The sequence below is a fragment of the Mus caroli genome, unplaced genomic scaffold (assembly GCF_978045245.1).
Source record: "Mus caroli unplaced genomic scaffold, Mus_caroli_1 scaffold_13, whole genome shotgun sequence".
Lineage (NCBI taxonomy): Eukaryota > Metazoa > Chordata > Mammalia > Rodentia > Muridae > Mus > Mus caroli.
This window is the reverse complement of record NW_028227268.1, coordinates 91456593-91473884: the sequence shown is the minus strand read 5'-3', so window position 1 is coordinate 91473884 and position 17292 is coordinate 91456593. Positions and strand designations below refer to the sequence as shown.

Below are 17292 nucleotides of genomic sequence, written 5' to 3'. Positions count from 1 at the left end.
CTTTGCAGCTCTTTAACATTGATGAGACTGTCCTTTACATTTCAAAGAACTGTGGAGCACAGATAAAAACATACAGTCCATCTCATTTTCATTTAAAGCACCTTACAGGAGCACCTGCCATGTGTGAGATAATAGTGTCTTACCATGCTTTGGGTGAGCAAGATGAAACCGATAGAGTTGCCTCTGACTTCAAGGAAATTAGACTGTCCTAATTTAAGAGGGGAATGGTTGTGATGAATGGGAGCCTGCTCACAGTGATAAGCCCTGACATTTTCATTACCAGCTACAATATGCAAAGTGCATGTGGATGTGCCTGTGTGTACATGGTTAGAAGGCCATTCTTATCTCCTGCCAGTGGATGCTGGTGGTCTCAGATTGCATTCCCACTGGTTCATAAAACTCAGTGCAGAGAAAAGGCAATCAGCTGGAGTCACGGGCTGTTGCAAAGGAAGAGTGAGTGAGCTGGGAGATCGACCAAGAAACTCTGGGCTTTTGTAGTAACTTAGATCGTGTAAAATGGGAAACAAAATGCTCATTTCTCAAAACCACTGGAACAATTGCCATGGTTTCTTACTCCAGGGTCCTCGTGGCCAGTTAACAAGCCTGTCCCATCCCTTCCCCTCTGGCTGATGCTTCCTTTCTCAGAGAGAGTAGTTTCTTTGCTCTCTGGAGAACAGGTGACTTGTCTTTTGTGGAAGGGAGGTTACCAGGAAGAACAGCAACCCTAGTTGGGTTACTTCCTGTTTTGAAACCTAAGGACTTGTTTGCAATCAAAGATGGGTGTAAAGGTAGCTAGAGAGTCTCTAGTGTGCCCTAAGGACTGTCTGTGGTGTGTAGTAAGTGCGCCTGGTAGGGGACTCTCGAACCTGTTTCTCACATAACAGTATGCGCTTTTTGAGAGGCTAAGTTGCTCTAGGTGCACGGCAACACACGGCAGCATGTGGTGTAGGAAAGGGGGCCTGCTGGTAGATGCTGCTCATCCTGTGATCTTCCTCCCTCACCACACAGAGAAGGAGCTGTTGGAGCAGTTGAGAACTTTTTACTTCCTTCAGCTCACAGGAAGCACAATACAGGATTCTCAAGCCTGACACCACAATCACCACCTTCTTTTAAGGTACCATCATCTTCCCCTGCTTTGATGCCTACAAAAATAGGCTATGAACCTCTGCCTTCCCCACTCACACCCTGGCCTTTCTGCAATGCTTAGTCCTTGCTGCAGTCAGTTCAGAATGTTACTTTATGACCCGAGCTTGGCTGGCCAGACTGTGACATCACCTGACCAGTGTGACTGGTTCAGGGATGGGCTGGAAGCTAAGCTAGGAGATAATTATAACTCCATCCATTAAGCACTTACTATGTGCCAGACACGGAACATCCAGCACTTCAATTGACTCTTCCAACAGCCTTGTGGGGTCAGCACTCTTCTTGCTAGAGGGGCTAAATAACCCATCGAAGGAACCTGATAAGGTCACTGTCTGAACCTGACTCCAGGACTCCAAGTTGAGACTTTTAAGTGTGAGAGTAGACATCAAGTGTTCTCTGGGTGTTTTCTTCAAGGAGATTATCCATTTTAAGTATGTATCTTCCAATGAGGCTGGCAATGTGGTGTGACAGAGGCCAATCTGGAAAGAGAAGAAATTGTAAGGCAGATGGCCATCCGGAACTTGGGAAGCTCCTCTCCTGCTCTCCTCAAACATCAGGGCAGCATGCGTACCCTTTATGTTCTCTCTCTCTCTCTCTCTCTCTCTCTCTCTCTCTCTCTCTCTCTCTCTCCATTCCCCTCCCCTCCCCCTCTCTCCATCCCTCTCTCTCTTTCTTCCACAGATGATCACCATATTATACATCTTGATTCATTGATCAGTTTTCCCAACTGAAACTGGTGTGTGTGTGTGTGTGTGTGTGTGTGTGTGTGTGTGTGCATGTATTCATCATAGTGTGGGATCTTTGAGATCCATTCCTTTCGGTTCAGGGTGAATCGTGGTCTCATCATTACTCATGCATATAAGGGGCTGACCTTCGAGAGGAAGGGCCTATTGTACCCTGGGATCTGAGTCACAAGGATCATGGTAAGAGGTGCATAATCTCTATAGGGCAGAGACCTGGCTAACCCCATTCTGATGGGACTGCTGGGCTCAGAAAATACTACCCCAAATGAAGCCTCAGAGCCAAGCTGCTCTTTGGCCTTCTGTCTCTCTTTGGTCTGTCACTCTGTCCTACTGAGAGCCTTATGAGCCAGAACTACTTCCACGGGTCAGAGATCCTTCCCCAAAGTCACTGAGAAAATCTAAAAAATACTAGTCTAACTTTCTTTCTTTCTACATGACAGCAGGTTATCAAAACAATCAAGACCCTCATTCCAAAGAGTCTTGCCCTATCCCAGAGAGGAGGAAATTCCACAGGGAGGGGCTTAGAAGGTTCTGAACCCAGGCTTGGCTGGGTTGTCCACTTGGTCTGTTAGTATTAACTCAGCCCCATTCATGTTGGCATTCTGCTGTCTCTCCTTTATTGTGTCTGAGCATAAAAATGGATAATTCTTTCGAGGGCTTAGAGTCCTAGACGACCCCCGTGCCTGCCAAACTCAAAATTACATCAGTGTGTTACCCTTTCTCTCTTCACAGGGGTGTCTACTGAGATCATGTGGCAAGAGTGACTGTCTACTGCTCCTCTGCTGGGAGGAAATACCAGGTCTCAGGTCTGTCGGCCTGAACTCTTTTAGATTGTGTGCTCAGTGAATTCACTTTCCTACTGAGAAGAGTTGATGCTAACACTCAGGACTATTGGATAGATTTAGCCTTCTGAATATGAACACACACAGTTGCTGCATCCACAGTATAGCCTGCCTTTCTCCACACACTCCCTTTGTCAACGGAGCAGTATTATTCTAATAAAATGGTTGCCATGCAACTGATGCTGGTTTCTTTGAAAACTTGACCATACACATGAAGCATACGTTATATGATATCATAAAAGTCCATAACAAAGTACTTAGAAGTAGTCAGAATCACAGAGATGATTGGCAGAGTGAGGCCAGAAGGTGAGGCAGGGAGGGAGCTACATTTTGGGACATATAGTTTCAATGTGTTTCATGAAATGAGTCATGGAGACCTGTTGGTGATGTTTCAACACTGTTAGAAATATTGAATGCCACTTGAAATACATACTGGACAATACTGACTTTGAATTTTCCAATTGCTTAAATCTATTTGGATTTCAGTAAATAGAAAATAAAATAAAAACTCTAATGTGTAGAAAACTTTACATGCCAACAAGGGATCCCAGAAAATCTCACAGTGATGAAGAAAAATACACAGTTTGCAACATTGAGAAATATTATTAAAAAAAAAGTCTTTGTACTGGGTGTACTGACTCACACCTTCCACCCCAAGACCTGGAAGGCTGAGGCAGGAGGATTTAAGCTGGAGCTACATAGGAAGAACCTATCAAAAGCCACGTGATTTAATTTGGCCTTCACCTGTGACCCATGAGGAGCTGAATAGAAACACTAGATCTTGTCTCTTCCCTCACTGTTTTTCAGTGTTAAACTGTGAGTGACGAGGTTCTTAGCCTTTTCTGCTTTGATGACAAAAATCCATCAGCTCTTTCATGTAATTTCTATATTTAAGTACACTCAGTTCCCTGCACTGGGTCTTCATCCTGCATTCTAGAATTTGCTTTATGTCTCTTAAGAATCATTACAATGATAATTTACACAAATATTTTACTATAAAAATATTTTGAAAAGATCGCATTTGATTTTTCTAATAAATTTTGTATTTATGTGTTCTGGAGAACTTAGGAGTCTTAGGAACGCAAGCATTATTTTTGCCATTTCGCCATGCAGAGAACTATGATCAAAGACCTGGTTTATTTCCATTATTTTTTTTTCAAAACAGAGTCTCATTGTGTATCCCAGGCTGACCTCAAACTCTCACTATCCTCCTGCCTCAGCCTCTCTAGTCCTTCGAAATGTGAGTACGTGTATATTTGTTTCCTTAAAATAAATAGCATTATTGGTGTAAATATGTGGGCTAGTTTTTGTTCCAATTTCTCCTGCAAGATTAGTATGTGCTTCTTTATGTGGTATATATAAAAAAATGTATGCATGTATATGTTCCAGCCCCATATTCTCTCTACATTTCAAGCACTGTCATGTTCTGGCTCCTACGAGGCTAGGAAACTACATGTATGGTTCTGATAAGAGCTAGACTCACCGGATAGTTTGTTTACACCCTATCGACCCTCCTGTCTCAGCAAATTCAACCTTTTTTCCTAATCCTACTTGGCAATTTCTCTGGCTTATTGTAGTACTGCAGTGTATTTGGTTCTATAAGTGCAGTTTTGTATCGATTATTGCAAGTGACACATGGATGTGAGCTAATTTTATATTGCACGGGTAACTAACCAAAATATTAAATTTAAAAAAAAAATTGTCCTAACTGCCTAATCTAGTGCAGATGATAGCAGAGTGGAAGGATGTCAGTGTCAGAAGGAAACAGATACAGACAGACAGACAGACAGCTGCTGATGGCTGTCTGTCTCTGAGAGTCTAGATGATTTCCTTCCTTCTGGCCTGCACATCTGTCAGGCCTCCTGAGCACTCCCTGAATTCCTGAGTCCCATCTTTTACGTGGTTTTCTTTTGTTTTTGGTGCAAACACCCTCCCATGGCTCTACTACCTTTACCTTTCAGGGTTCCCCCAGAGTGCACCAGGGTACTACCTGAGTTGGTGATGCCCCTCCATGTGGAAAGAAGAGCAAACCAAATAACAGAGACAGAGTGAGGCAGTGTTGCCATCCAGAACAGAAGGAGAGGTCCCCTCCTTTCTCCATTTGTGCCCAACAACTGTGTCTGAGGAATAACAGGTGTCAGACACATTGGAGGCTCCAGAGATACAGACACAGGGCCCCATGCCTTCAGACTCACATTCTGTAGGGACAGGACGCCAATAAACAGGTGAACACAGAAATGGATGAAGTGGCTTTAGATCATGCTGAGTGTTGTACAGACTAGATAGGGGCATCACACTGGAGAAAGAGGTGACGGGCAGCTCTGTAAAGGTGCAGTAGTCTGCAGGGGCTTGTGGATGGCCTTCATGTACGAGACTGCTCTGGAGGAGGGTACCTCTTGACTCTTCCTGAAGTGGTAAGGGCTCTGGGTAGAGGTGTGGGCAAAGAGGTTGGAAAGACAAGCAAGATTTCCTATTCTGTCACCTGACTCTTGTTCCAGAAGCTTGTCATGAACTCAGAAGTGTTTCAGACCCAAGGCCTCAGCAGTAAGGGCAAGGAGCCTCTGTTCCTCCCCTGCCCCTCCCAAGCTCAGACCCTTTCTTGCAGCTCATGTTTAACCTAGCCTTATTTTTAGCTTCCAGCTAGCTTTCCAGCTTTGCCAACATCCCCTTCATGAAAGAAGAGACACACTTCTCTTTGCAGTGGGGACACACCTGCCAGTGAGAGGCAGCATGGCAAAAGGAAGAAGCATTGGAGTGACAAGGGCAAGATTAGAGCCTTTGCCAAGTCCTCAAACTCAACGCCATGTTCAGTCAAAAATATCTCACTAGGTGATGGTGGCAAATGCCTTTAATCCCAGAACTAGGGAGGTAGAGGCAGGCAGATCTCTGAGCTTAAGGTCAGCCTGGTCTACAGAGTGAGTTCCAGGACAGCCAGGGACACACAGACACAGACACAGACACAGACACAGACACAGACACAGACACAGACACAGACACAGACACAGACACAGACACAGACACAGACACAGACAGACAGAGAGAGAGAGAGAGAGAGAGAGAGAGAGAGAGAGAGAGAGAGAGAAAGAGAGAGAGAGAATTCCTATATTGAAGAAACAAACAATAACAACAACAAAAAAATCTCACCTCTTCCAATTAGGGTCCCAACTAAGCAGCCGTATCCCTGACCTAAGATCTGACATGAGGAGAACGGCCACAGAACTCTTCTTCTGTGCAGGTGCTCCTTCTCCCCTTTTGTGAAGGGCTTGTCTTCTGGGCATGCCCATTATGGAGGATTAAGTTTTACACAGTGAATCCACTCCAGCATTGCAATTTCCCTTCATCAACACTAAGCCAAGGAAAATCTGGCATCTCCAGCTCCTTCTCAGTAGGCCATCTTTTGACAAATTTGTCAGCCAACCAATCAAATGCTTGGCACCATTTTAACTATACAAGCTTCAATATCAAACTGGAATCTCTGCTCAATGGGCTATATCAACAAGTTTGTACTGATTTAGTTTTATGTTCCTTCCAAAATTATCCCACACCCTTAAAATCTATTCCCACACAAATTTTCCAAATATATGCTTGAATGAATCAAAAATTTTAAAAATTTAGGTACATGGCATGCTTTGGAGTTTTGTGTCTTAACATGGTGACACAGATCTGGACCTTAAGAAGTATTCATGTTCCATAGTTAATAATGAAAGATTATGCCTAAAATTTCAATTTCTAAGTCCATTTGGAGAAAAATAAGAGTACGTTGCCATCCTGAGCTGGTCAGTGGGTGCTAAGTGGTAGCAGCTTCCTTTGGTTTAGATGGGCTTTCTAACCTTCTCAAGCCCCACTATTCTCCACAGTCTCACACAGAAACCACAAAGATTGGCAGCCACCACCAGAAGTCAGCAAGAGGCAAGGAGATACTTGCTGGAGTTTGAGAGAAAAGTGTGGCCCAGCTGATACCTTGACTTGAGGCTTCTGACCTCCAGAAATGGGAGCGAACGTTTCTGTTGTTTTCAGGCGCCTGTGTTTGTCACAGCCACATGACACAGCTTTGTCTTTGGATCTACAAGAGACAAAATTCTTTCAAATGGAACCAAATAAACTAAATGATTTTAACTGGGCAAGTTTGAGTAGAGTATTAGAAACAAATACATACTTTTGGAAGAGTCTAGAAAAGGTCTGATTTCTTCCAAGTTATCTTTTTCTTATCTAGATCTGAACTAGTACTAATGAAATCTAAGGATGAAGGGGTGGGGGGTGGGGGGGTGGATAAATGGTATAGGCGGTGAGCAGACACGTCATGCGCCCTAGGCCCAGCACATGATCAGCCCTATGGTCTCTCACAAGACTCCAGAGGAAGAGGTCTTACAGCAGATGGTTCACAGAAAGAAAACACATAAGGAGTGCAGCAGGGTGAGGGATGTATCAAGGAAGTGAAGTTGGCAGTAAGTCTATGAGACACTGTTCCATTGAGGGACACAGAGAGGGGCAGACACGTGACACCAACCAGGCAGGAGGGAGGAAAACCTTCAACCTCTGTCTTCTCGTGCCAGGGCCTCCCATTGGCTGAACTGGCAGGGAGCCCAGAGGACACAGTAGCTGCAACAAAGAGAGGGCGAAGGGCAGGGAGAGGATCCAGGGAACCAAATGGAGAATTTCCAGGGCAGCCAGGAATAATTCTTTCTGAGCTTAGTGTTCTCATCCCCACTCTGCCAACAGAAGATGAGGATGGCAACCTGAGAGTGGCTGGGGGAGGGGAGGGACACTAGGTTGGTAGTGAGTCGTAAGACCCAGCGGTAACTCCTTACAAATACCGAGCAAATAAAGGACCAAGGGACTGAACCAGCTCTCCTAAGGCATGCATGTTACTGTTTTCCCCAATGATAGACTTGGATGAACTATGCTTCAACTCCCTGTCATAAAAAGCACAGAGGGAATTGTACAGCATATTAGAGATAATTAACTTCAGCCAAATCAGGGCTGCCAGAATTCAGAAAGGACAATCTTATCCTAAACGGGCACCAAGGCTCACGTACAGGAAAGAAAATAGAAGGCAATTGATTCAAAACGTTCAGTACCTCGTAGGCTCAGGAGGTTTGAATGGAGGCATTAGTGCCTGCGACTAAAATAGCAGGTTCATCTGGCCGCATGTGACAGGCTGCAGAGAATTTCCTTGGCCATTGTGTAGTGGCTCAAAGTGGTGTCTGTTATCTAGGGGCTGTTAAAGCAGAGGCAGCAAGATGGAGCTTCCTTAGGGCAGCTGGGTTCTGAAGGGGAGATGACACGAGGCATCTCTGGGGAGCTATGTCTCAGCTCTCCTCTGTCCACAAGGACTGAACGATGGCACATCTGCCATGATGGGCTGACAGGGTCGGAGGCAGCGTTGCATCCTCGGAAACAATACTCAGGAGCTTTGCCTGTGTGCTGTCTTAACCAGGGAGGAATTCAAACTTAGGTTGTTCTCAGCACCCCACCATATGACTCAAGCACATTAGCTAGGCTCTTGGGGCATGGTCTTGGCAAGCCTTAAAGAAACAGTGTTGCTGTATGTTAAGATCGCCTGTGGGTGCCTGGGGCTGGGCTCCGAAGGTGAAGGATGCTGGAGAAAAGGCACCAGAGACGTTCTCCTTTACTTTCACATGGGTCTCCATATCCATCGGTACCATGGGGGGACGTGGTGCTGCTGGAGCCTGAAGGGCAGTGGTACAGAGGATCCCTGAGCCCTGATGGCAGGCCTGAGCAGAGCTGTATCCTCCCACTGCCTACCTTTCCACATCAGCACTTCCAGCTCAGTAAGATGGAGGTGGCCTTCTTAAGGAGGCCATCTAGAGCTTGTCATTTCTACTTCTTTCAGTGTGTGGGGGTGGGGCTGTAAGGGGGTGGGGCTGTTCTAGCTGGTACTCAGCTTCAGAGCTGTGTGACACTATTTCCACACATGACTCCTACTGATCCTATGGTGTCTGTCAGGTCCCGGTCAAAGTTACTCTTCCCTGTTAACTATGTGTCTCACCTATCGCTCTATCCCATCCTGTCTCTTTCTGCAGAGGCTCTGGGTCTCATTTGTGTCTCTTCCTTGGAAATAGCAACCCCTCCCCATATTACAAGATGGGCCTGAGGGCAGGAGCGTGTCTGTCTTCTTCTCTCCACATCTCCGGGACTTAGCACAGTACCTAGCATATAGTAGGTACTAAATAAGTCATTTCAGAACCATAGGCAGACGGATGGGGTTCTAACCTAAGCTAGATGCTTTTCAGATCTCTTTATCTGTCTCTTGGGATTCAGGTTTCTTGGCTCTCCAGCAGTGCCTGTTTCTGTAGCTCATGGATACAGCTTCCCTGGCACGTGCTGCCAACCATAAGCATGCTTTCTTTGCACATGAACTCCTAAGAAATAGACAAGCAGCACTTCCACTGGGGCTGCACCTCATTTCAGGTTTGGAGACTATATTCTCTAGGCCAAGATCTTGGATACTGACCTGAAGGGCCTTATCATCTCCCTCGCTACCTCCCCTCTCCCTACCAATTCCTCTACCCAATCTGATCCTAGGGGAGTAAACTGGGGCAGCAATGACATCATGAAGCCCAAGAATTATCCAGAAAATGGAAACTGAGGCTCAGATGGAGAAGTGAGCTTGCTGTAAGCAGTAAGTGGGTGATGGAAGAGAAACTGAGTTCCCTTTGGATCCATAGTCCATGCTTTTTCCAGTAGACTTCACCAGTTTTTAATAGGGTGAACCAGAGCCCATCAGGATAATCCTGTTGTCTCAGCTTTACCATCAGCAGATTGGGGGGTGATCAGTCAATTTCTGTATGTTATGTGTGTGTGTGTGGGGGGGGGGTGTGCGTGCAAGAGCGTGTGCGCATGCATGCGTGCATACAGGTTCACACTCCTTAGAAGGCTGTGTAGAGGTTGAAATGAGGGTAATAAAAGCGCCAAAGTAGCTTTCCCTTGACAGCTAGGTTCAAAGATCAAACCGGGAGTTTTGTGATTCGATCACTATAAATACACAGATGTGTCCTTCACAGGATGCCTGGTGTGAAGCGCCCATTGTCTGTTGGCTTCTCCACTGGGCCATCTATCTGTCCCCAGCTCCAGGACATCTGGTGTCTGTGGTTGATCCATTAGCAGTCCTGCCTGTCCCAGAGCAGAGCAATCCAGGACACCATGAAATATTTAAGCAGTCTTGACAGCAGATAGCTTCCTTTAACTGGATTCTGTTAGGATCATGGGTTGGGTTACAGATGAGGCCTGACCAGCTAAGGCTGAGAAGCTGAAGGCCTAGTGCAGGATTAACCACACCCAGCAAATGGACAGAGAAACAAACAACAGCTATGGTTCCCTTTTGAAAGATACATGGATAGAGAGCTCAAATGTTGGTCTTGCAGACCCCTAATTTTTAAGTCCTTGGTAAGAACCAAGGACTTACAAATCCATCCCAGACGCTGGAAAATCACAGTCCTGAGTCAGATCTGGGTTCCAATCCAGCCTGGCCTATTTCTAGCTCCTATGGTGAATTACTGCAGTGGGCCAAGACTCAGTTTCTTAGTGTGTGAGTTGGGGAGGAGCCACCTTACCTTCCAAGAATGCCATGAAACTTAACTGCTGTAAGGTGTGGGGAGGTGTGTGGCAGGCACACGTGTTTGTTTTGTCATGTTATGTTATGTCATGTTACGTCATGTCATGTTATGTGTTCTCTCCTCGCTCTGTGTTAGAAGGTACAGCTAGGCATGGTCTGGGAGGTGGAACATAACTGTGTTCAAGGTCACCTTCACTGAAACTTAATCCATGCCATTGGGCATCAGAGCACAGTACTCAGTGTATTTTACGAAACAAGTCTGAGGTACAGTTAATGCTCAGAGGTGTGAGTTAGGTACTGTGTTAAGTGCTTTGTCCACCATGCTAAAGGATAAAGAGTCATAGAGCACACTGGCAAAGCCTGTCTCCTAAGAACTGATGGCCCTCACTGGCTTTGTAGGCAGACCAACCCTGACTTCAAGTTCATGGCTATAAAGTAAATTGTTTCAATGGGACTGAGGAAAGCTGGTTGGGGAGTATATAAGAGTGCTTTAGAGTCACAATAACGAAAATTATTTTTCCTGTAGAAACGCCAACACTGAAAGTGTTTTTATAGCTGCATGTTCATGGCCATAAAATCCAAATTCTCCCAGCTCCCTTAATGTTACATCATGTTGGGCCTTCCCTTTCCCCACCAGCTCCGGCACTGGGAAGCATGCTGGCCCCTTCTTACCCTCTTTGTCATCTTTCCTCACATGTGATGATGAAGTCTCTTCAACAAGGCCTGTGTATGTTCACAGCTGCAGCCTTTCAATTTGTTGCTCCTGTGGTTTGGTGAGAGGAAGAGGAACCCTATAAAGTCAACTGTGTGTCATTTGTAAGACAGACACTTAGTGCAGAAGAGACGCTTATAGTTAAATGGCTGTGGTCTTTCTAAGCAACCTGGCAGCCACGGCCCAAACTCTAAAGTCCGAGCAGTTCACTTCTGCTGAGAGAAGCAGATCCTCTGGGCATTGTCCCTGTTAGTGCAAAGCAGGGTGCAGTCGGACAACACTTTTGATTTGGTGGTAATTCCCATGGCTGCACATGGGGTCTGTTCAGCCTCTGTGTAAAAACAAAAAACAATAACCAAGTATCTAGAGGCCCTTCCCCTCAAGGGTGCCAGATCCAACTAGACACATGGACTCTATTTCATGGAATCTGGATGACTCCTATCTCCATTCAACAGCCCAGGGGGAGGAGAGAGCCTTCTGAAGCTCACACGGGAGGAAGCAGTGGGGTTGAGATCTTCTCCAGAGAATTACATCATGTGCATTCAGGGCAGGATTCAACGCCAGCTCACACCCAACTCTACCACACAACCTACTGGTTCCCATCACTTGCCAGGGATGATTGGAGATATTAGAATATGGCAGTGAGCAAGAGGGGCAGACCTGTGCCCCCAAGGGGTTCCCTTTGAGAGAGCAAGACAAGCAGGCAGGTTCTGCTTGAGATGAGTCTTGCGGTAAAAATGTTCAGGTCTAAAACAGGCAGAAAAGATGAAAGCACATGGCCACTGTAGTAAGGGAAAGTTCTTCTGGGAAGGTTCTATTTATGACCCAGAAGCTGTGTGGTGAATAGGAGTCAGCCATAGCAAGGACATCAAGGGTGAAGGTCCAAAGGTTAGAACTAGCTCACCCTGGGACACGTGTGGAAGCAGGAGCAGCATGACCAGAAGGACATAGGATGATGGTGGACAGAGGCTGACCACAGGGTACAAGTAAAGAGACAGAACATCAAGTTGAGTTCAGGCCTGGAAGGTTCTGGAATGGGGGTGACAAATCAAAATGTATTTAGACGAGCCTTTGATGCTAGTGTGTCTGTGTCTGCATGCGTATGCATACATGTGCAGATGTGCATGCTTATGTGCACTGAAGTGGAGCACAGGAGGCTGCATAGAGATCAGGGAAGCAAGGTGACACCAAGGTGACACCAAGGCAAGCAGGAGTGAGCTCTGTGTCCTAAGATGGGGGAAGATGTGGGATCCATTTGAAAACAAAGCCATCTGGACTCAGAAGGCTCGGAGATGAACGGCAAGGGAGGAGAGGACACTCAGAATGGCTGCCACACTAATGATTCCAGTCTTGTGCCTTGAACACAGCAGGTTAGGTACAGGGATGTCTGCCTGGGGCTGTTGTAGCACAATGTGGGAGCACTGAAGAGCCCTGTTTCAAGACAGGCATGCCCCGCCTCTGCTCACATAGCAGGCAAGACATATCCAAGATAACACTCCTCTCTGCCCAGCGTCTTCCCGGAACATCAGCCAGCCAGGCCCTGCAGCAGCCAGGGTGCTGCACTCTCTAGATTGGGTTCCTGGAAAAACTGTTCCATTATTGATAAGGAGCCCTCCTGACATCACAGCAAGATGAAGAGGCGTTTCCTTACTGCCCTGCAGATCTGAGTTCTCTGGCTCAGCAGCAGGCTGGGGAAGGGACAGTTTAACCATGAAACACTGTCATCTGAAAATGCCAGAGAAACAGCATTGTAATAACTCACATTTGCTGGACACTTGCTCTGCATCAGCCATCTCCTTCCAAAGGACCACGGTCCTAAGAACTCTTAAGACAAAGGGCCAAGTCCTCCCCACCTCACAAGACTAGAAAACTGAGGCAAGGGGAAGCCAGGCAAGTTGCTCCAGGTTACCAAACTTGAAAAGGGAAGGGCCAGGACTAAACTCTACACATATGGCTCCAGTTTGCGGCACCCCACTCTGCTGAATAGCCCCAGCCCGTGTGAGAGGTAGGTCAGAAGTAGAAGGTGCTCTCTGCCTTTCCTAACGTAAAAGGAATTAGTTCGAGCTAGGGGGGCTGCTATGTGGTAGAGCATTAACCTAGCACGTGCATGGCCCTGGATTCCACTCCGACACCACATAAACATGAATCAGTGAGATGAGATGCCATGGAGAAACACTGAGCGAAGGCCATCCAGCCTGCCTGCTTCACTCCTCTGAGTAAGGAATCATGCCTAAACTGGGACAGCTAGGAAGCAGAAGTACTGGGATCTGAACAGAAGTAATATAACCTGAGGGCAGAGACTCCCCAACTCCACTGTACATTCTCATGTGTGCATACTGCACAGAATATTAGTGTCTCAGTGAAGAGCCCCCTCACAAAGCCCAGTCGAAGAATCACTCCAGAGCTGGGCTCCTGCTGCCCTGCTCCTCCTTAAGTGTCTCATTCTCTGACCTGGAGTCAGTGACTTTCTTCTTGTAACCTCAGAAGAGAGCCTAGATCCATTCCTCTAACCTGCCAGTGTGCTGCTTAGAAATCCTGGCTTGTTTCTTTTTAGTTTGCTGGATCCCACACTTTTCACCTCCCCCTCCTGCCTACTGACTTTGGCTGGGCACCTGCAGACTAGTGTGAGGCTGGAGGAAGATCAAAAGGAGAAGCAAGCTGATTCTCAAGGCCAGTCTCACTCTTTGCTATCTCTGTGGCCTGTTCTTTCACCACTCTCCTCTACCTACCATGTACACCATCTAAACTGTCCCAAAGAGGAAGCAGTCCTAGCTCTGACATACATGATACACTGTGTGACAGCTCATACATGCATGATGTGGTGCATCACAGCTCTGACATACATGATAAGCTGTGTCACAGCTCATACATGCATGATGTGGTGCATCACAGCTCTGACATACATGATAAGCTGTGTCACTGCTCTGACATGCATGGTGTGGTGCATCACAGCTCTGACATACATGATAAGCTGTGTCACTGCTCTGACATGTATGATACGCTGTCTCCTACTCCCATATTCTAGGTCAGGAAATGTGAGAGTTTGGGCCTGGAAGGGGACAAAGAAGAACTAAATGCTGAGCTGCCTTTAACTAGCTTCCTGCTTAGAAAGAAAGGTAAGGAGTAACCTGAGACAAGGGCTGCCCCACAGGGGTAGAGAAAGAGCCCTAAGGACTCAAAGGAAGAAGAAACACTTGTCACAAAAGGCCTTAGGTTTTAGAAAGCAGTCTGGAAATAAGACTCTCCCTGCCTGCCTCCCTATCCCAACCCCACACCACCTACCACGGTCAGGAACACGATTTTCTAGACCAGATCCAAATCTTCTTTGAATCCTTAGTAAAATAAAGCGAAAAATGATGAGCCTAGGTCTGGTCCCACCCAAGGACAAGAGCCAGACAGGCAGATATGCCCCGTGGACAACTCCCTTATCACCGCAAAGCCATTGTCTCCAAAACACAACTAACATATATGAGGCATGGGCATATATGGACCCTCATGTATTATGTATCATGCATGTCAGAGCTATGCGTGCCTCCTCTTTGGGGCAGTGTAGACAGAGGACACAATAGGTGAGAGGATAGAGGTGAATGCAGGTTGTGTTCAACGGGGAGCAGCTTTCAGTATTTATCCTCTCTTTGCAGTTTTAAAGTTGTTTATCAGTGGTGGGAGGCAGTGCAGGCATGTGGACCACTGCTCCTCTGTGCAGGTCAAAGGACAAAGGACAACTGTTGGTTCTTCCACCAGGGATCCAAGCCCCTGTTCTGTCTGTGTCTGTGTCTGTGTCTGTGTCTGTGTCTGTGTCTCTCTGTCTCTGTCTCTGTCTCTGTCTCTCTCTCTCTCTCTCTCTCTCTCTCTCTCTCTCTGTGTGTGTGTGTGTGTATGTGTGTGCATGATTCTTCTAAGACAGGTGGATGTCACTGGCAAATATTTTGGCAGCTCCATTTCAGATCACCCAAGGGGGATGAACTTGACAATTTCATTTCAACCATTCCTCAGAAGAAACTGCCAGCAATGAATGTGTTCTGAATTAATGGAGAAAGCCAAATGTGACAGCGCCAGACTCCTTGCCTCTAAAGTAGAACGAAGACCAGCGCCAGCATCCACCTTACTGGATCATCACAAGCTCATGCCGCATAATGGGTTCTAGTTAGGCAGACACTATGAATGCTCTTGTTGGCAGTGTGCTCAGAGGAGATGAGCAGTTTGGGCATCAAAGACATTTAGACAGAAAAAATAAGTGCTAGTGTTCTCCAGCACAGGGAGGACTGCACCTCACAACGGTCCATTGTCTGGTTTATGAATAAGTAGTGGGGAGGAGCTCAAAGGCCCCAAACAAAATAATGACAGAAAGGGAAACAGAAACTCCCTGATCGGTTCACATGGTGTGCATGTATTGAGACATCACACCACAGCCCCTCATTATGGACAACTATGTTAACTGAAATTATTTTAACTCGGTTTTAGAAAGTGGGATGACAACTGCCAGCAAGCCAGCACACTCGGTGGTAGGCTCAGAGATGCACAAAGCACGCTGCAGACTCTGGGGGACTCATTCATGCCATCAGCCCATGCATATGAATGAAGTAACTGTTCAGTGACCAATCCAGAGACAGCTTCGGAACAGAAGAGGATGGAACATTCAATCAGGGAAGCAACCAAAAACCTTATTAAAACCCACGGTCTGCCTCTTTCGTCTTTCTGAGCCTTGGTTCCAGTGTTTATAAAAGTGAGGGTAAGATAAGTAGACAGGTTATGGATATTAAATTAGAATACTGAGATGAGAATGGCCAGAGACAACGCTTGGAAAGTAGTAAGGGCTTAATAAATGCCACTCAGTGGGAATCTGAGGGCCACAGAAACACACACATAACAAATGCTTATTGGTATTCTATGGTATGTCAGCCTTGTGCCAGGTTCTGGGCATACAGAAACAAATAAAACATGGCATTGTGCGCTGCAGGTGCATCCCGTACTTTAACTGGAAATACTCGCCCCTTTCTATCTATGGCTCCCGCAGCCATGGATTCAACCCAAGGTCAAGAATAAATAAAGAACAACAGTACTATGGCCAAACATGTATAGACTCTTCCCCTTTTTTACTTCCTAAATAATACAGTACAGTTACTATGTATGTAGCATTTACATTACATGAGGTGCTGAGATAATCTAGACATGTACACAGGCACATATATGTGGTTATATGTAGGTACTACATTATTTTATGTAAGGGACTGGAGCATGTGCAGACCTTGGTACGGGGGAAGGTTCTCCAAAATAAACCAAGGAATATCACATGGTTTATTTGTGCATATGAAATGAACACAAACAAATCCATGAAGACGAGCTGATTGTGAGGGACATAAGGGACTAGCAATCCTCTTAGGTTATCTCTTGCATTCAAGAGCATGGCCATTTTCAGACCCAATTCACTTTGAGTGGGTTAAGAGACTCTCATATGATATGTAAGGGACAGAAGGCAATGTCAGGCATGCCTTAGTTCCCTTTCTTCACAATACAAGAATCAGACTATTATCCCTGGGACTCCAAACATAAGCTTTGCCTGGAAATTTTCAGTTTCAAAGTAGCAATAGCTTTCCTGGGTACCAATGTTCCTGAGACTTCCCCTTGGGAATTGTACCCAGGAAATTGTACCCAGACCCTTGCAGCCTGTGCGCTCTGTCTTCCTGTGCCTTGGGAGACTGCTACTTCCCCTGTAGGTCCTGGTGAGGAAAACAGGATTGAGAACTCTGATGAAATGAGGATGGCTGGAATATTTACACCCCATCTTCTCACTTACAAGTCCACAATGTGTTGTGTGGGTCCCTCTGACAAAAGCCCAACTTCCTGCCAGATGGTTGCCTCCAGGGTGCTCTCTATCCCTGTACCCAAAGGCCCAGGGGAGATGACCAGCCCCAGGGAATTGTACCCTGTCTCATGGGTCTCCCCTCACCTTTGGTCCATGTGAACTCTGTCCCCACGTGTTGTGTGACAGGTGCACAGTTCCCATGGTCCATGTAAACTCTATCCCCACATACCTCTGAAGTTCTTGGTCTGAGAACAGACCTCTTCTTTATTAAACTCTCCTCACATTTTGTTTAATTTGAACGGTGCCATCTGTTTCCTCCAGGCCACTGACTGACACCTCAAGGTATCTGTCCTGAAGGCTGCTATGCCTTGTGCATATATTTTGCTGGACTGGTGGAAAATAAGCCTGGAAATTTGGCCATAACAAGGTTGTCCTTTCAAATCTTCACACATCCTGTGTGCTGGTCAGCT

General features: G+C 46.3%; 1 long non-coding RNA gene across 1 annotated transcript in view; it reads right to left on the bottom strand.

The window, feature by feature from the left end:
• Positions 1 to 213: 213 nt before the first annotated feature.
• LOC110305842 (uncharacterized) overlaps positions 214 to 17292 on the bottom strand; it is a 38391-nt gene continuing 21312 nt past the window's right edge. Inside the window, exons 2-4 of the long non-coding RNA XR_002379196.2 lie at positions 10977 to 11067; positions 6689 to 6791; positions 214 to 1622 (exon numbers count right to left, since the gene is read on the bottom strand). This is a non-coding gene — a long non-coding RNA (uncharacterized LOC110305842). The remainder of the gene's footprint in view (positions 1623 to 6688; positions 6792 to 10976; positions 11068 to 17292) is intronic.